Below are 3,715 nucleotides of genomic sequence, written 5' to 3'. Positions count from 1 at the left end.
TCCGAATCAGAGCTTTCCTGTACTGAGGTTTTTATTTTTGATTAAAGGTAGGGTCTGGAGGATTTTCCAGTTGCTGTTTGTAAACACATTCAAATTAGGCCCCTCCTATCAGGCTCAACTCTCCCGGGTGTACGGAGCCCGGAGGTACGGAAGAAGGCTTCACAGAAGAGGTTCAGGCAAGGCTCGTGCTGGTGCACGCTCGGACATGCTCGGACACGCTCGGGCACGGCACCTGCGCTCTCTCATTGGCTGGGGAAATCTCCGCCCAGAAGCGGTCCGAGCTCACAAAAACATCAAAATACAGTTAAAGGGCAGGAGCTCTGCAAACAGAGTCACCACCACACACGAGTAGAAGCCCATAGGTGATGATTAAGCAGGATTTTATTTGTATATGTCTATATTTTGTTTTGTCTGAAAATCCTCCAGATCCTACCTTTAAGACGTGGGATATGCTGATGTTATTTTTTTTACAGCATTATTTGGGCATATATACAGCACATCCAGAGCATTCATCTCAAATGGGGATTTACCACAGTTTGTGCAACATGGCCCCATGTGTATTTATGGACAGCTCTGTGCATTGTCATGGGTACACTGTACACAAACTGTCTATGCCTTGCCATATGCTTTTCTTTTGGGCATAGACGTGCATGCCCAAAAGAAAAGCCCACATTTCTGATCGGAAGGAAAAACATACCTACTTATTACTACTTATGAAAGACTTCAATAAAAACTGTTTTTTGGATATGCGCAAATATCACAACACCGACCTTTTCAAGAAGGTGGTTGAAGTAATTAAAGAGGTAAGCTGTGTTCATACGGTAGAACAAGTCCACCAGTAGGAACTTTTAAAAAATCCTGTTTGATGCAAAGAAGCTGACAAGCAGCTCCGGATGTTCAACTTTTCTAGGCCTATATTTTGATGTGATAAGCTTCATGTTAAGTCACATTAATCTGAGTATGCATGGCTGCATGTAGACGGGAGTATTAGTAGAATATACTTTTTCATTAACCATTTAAACAGCTTAATAGGGATATTGTATTTTTTTGAAATAATGGGCAAAACTGGACTATATTTGTCCATGTAAATGTAGTCAATGACCCATGATCAAATGTAAAGTTAGTTAGGGTATGATATGGCGAGTGTTCTGCTCACATGACACCCATTATTCTGAAACAGAGCGAAAAAGACAAAGGTGAGGCAAATACAGAAACTGACAGAATGAAAAGCAGAAACAGAATATCAGAAATAAAAAGTTGTACATTTTAGGGTAACACTTTATTTGGATAATCCAACTACAGATAGTTTATAATGTGTTTGTAATATTTCAACAGCTTATTTGTTGAGATTCAACAGTTTAGCTGGTGTTTATCTGTTGGGTACAGTATATGTGACAATTCACCACATATTCCAAGAATTATTTAGCTGAACTTATATTACTCACTTCACCTATGCAGCATAAGCTGAGTGAAACAAAACAAGTTCACATAAAGTATTCTATAAATATGTGCTTGTGAATTTTCACATATACTTATATAGACAATATAAGTATATGTGAAAATATTCGGCATAAACAATCTGTTAAACATCTACAGAATAAAGTGAAACAGGTGAATTGTTGAGTCTCAACTAATTCACTGCTGAAATATTACAAATACTATCTGTTGGAATAAATGGGTGTTAGGATGCGGAAGGCATGTCAAGTAAACTAACTGCAATGTAATGCAGCTGTTAGTTAAAACATTGTAAATGACGAGGACCTCTTGTGACTTTTTGAAAAATGACTTGTCTGACAACAGCAGAGTGTATCTGCCAACAAAGTGTGACTTTGAAACAAGATCACACTCTGCGTCCCGTCCCCTTCCAACTGTCAATGCTGATTTCTTTAATGTACGACCACAATGTTTCCCTAACCTCAAACGAGTCATTTTATTTGCCTAACTCTTAACCTTAACCACAGTGGTGGCAGATCAGAAGACAGTTATATAAATTTTATAATCATATACATTTTGCAGAGCGATGGACTTGAGTGACACGATTTGGATCTGAGTTGGAATCATAAACTTGATGACTTTAGATTGTCGGTGGAAAAAACACGTTGTATATAGTATGAAGTTTAACAGGGAAAAAAGACCTGCAGTACTCTGATGAAGACACAGTAGTGTTAGTTTGCATTATTAAAGCCTGCAAATCAATCAATGTGCTCCAGTCCTTCTTGCCCTCTGAAGCTGGCTGTCATTGCTCTGAGAAGCACCTGCAGCACATTGCTGGAAGATTCATAGAGAAACCTTTTCACACATTATAAAGTTTATAAAGCATTACTATTGGTATGAATTCACTACATTTGTTAAAACATTTTACATTTTGAATGGCTGGGAATTTGATAAAGGTTGTACAAGGATGTTCTTGTCTCTGTCCTCAGTCTTGACAACTGAGCTACTGTAATACATAAAATATGCAGTTTGCAGGTCGGGTCTTGATTCATGCGTACTTTTAGCAACCCATGCATCTTTTTTTTTTTAAGATTATTTTTGTGGGCTTTTTGCCTTTAATGACAGGACAGAGAGTGAAATGGGGAGACAGAGACAGAGAGTGGGGACTGACATGCTGCAAAGGACCGCGAGCCGGATTTGAACCCGCAGGCGCTGCAGCGAGGCAATGCCTCTGTACATGGGGCGCCGGCACTATCCACTACACTACCGATGCCACCATGTTTTGCTATTTTTAGGGCTGTCAGTGGTTTAAAAAAATCAATCTAATTAGTTTCATGCTCTCTGACTAATTAATCTACATTAATCGTATACATCAGTTTTTTTCCTGCAAAAGTATTTAAAAATTTTCAGTTCAAATGAATTTTGGCAGATGTTTTGTTCCCCTGTCCTCTACCACTGAAAATGGTCTGCAGTCCCATGCAGTCCATTTTGCAAGGGAGTTAGTTAGTCAGTCACAGGACTTACTCAGTTTGTGTCTGAACGTGTGGTCGAGTGTGGCTTGATGAGGCTGGCTGCTAGCGTTAGCATCACAGGCTGTGCGAACTCGGACCTGCGGGTTCGCAATGCCTTGCATTGAGGTGATATTTCAGGCTTGAAGTACTGCGATGGTACAAAAATTCCTTACTGCAGAAATTGCAGAGAATGGTGCTCCTATCAGCAGTTCCATGTGGGTGTTTTTTAAATGTAAATGTTCCATTCATGGGGCCAAGCAGCATCATCTCATCTGCCTCCATCATGTGACAAAGCCACTGTGGTCTTCAATGATGCACCAGGTCAAAGGGCACCACGGAATGCGATGATATGCGTTATTTTTTCTGTGATTAATTAATCAAAATTAACGCATCATTTTGACAGCCCTTGTTATTTTACATCCACTCCTGATGCTACTAATAAAACAGCTCATTTGACGTTCACTTCCTGTAGGAGTACCTCCACTTCAGAGCTATTGAAGTTTTTTTTTATGTTTGGTGTCTGTTGCTACACTCTCTTCAGACTTTCGTTTGGGCATTCTTGACTTAATTCTCTCAACTTTTCTTCTTCTTCTTCTTCGTCTTCTATCTCTGTGTGCACATGGCCCTTTTGTCAGTTAGGATCAACTGGCACATGCCTTTAAGTTACAAGGACAATTTATATAACCTATGATGTGATGTTGGGATACCAGATTTCATTCTTCTTTTACTATTTAATGTTAGCGAGTGTAGTCACAGAGCTAGTGTATTGC

Source organism: Epinephelus moara, chromosome 19 (assembly GCF_006386435.1).
Source record: "Epinephelus moara isolate mb chromosome 19, YSFRI_EMoa_1.0, whole genome shotgun sequence".
NCBI classification, from domain to species: domain Eukaryota; kingdom Metazoa; phylum Chordata; class Actinopteri; order Perciformes; family Serranidae; genus Epinephelus; species Epinephelus moara.
Note: the sequence above shows the minus strand (reverse complement) of the source record.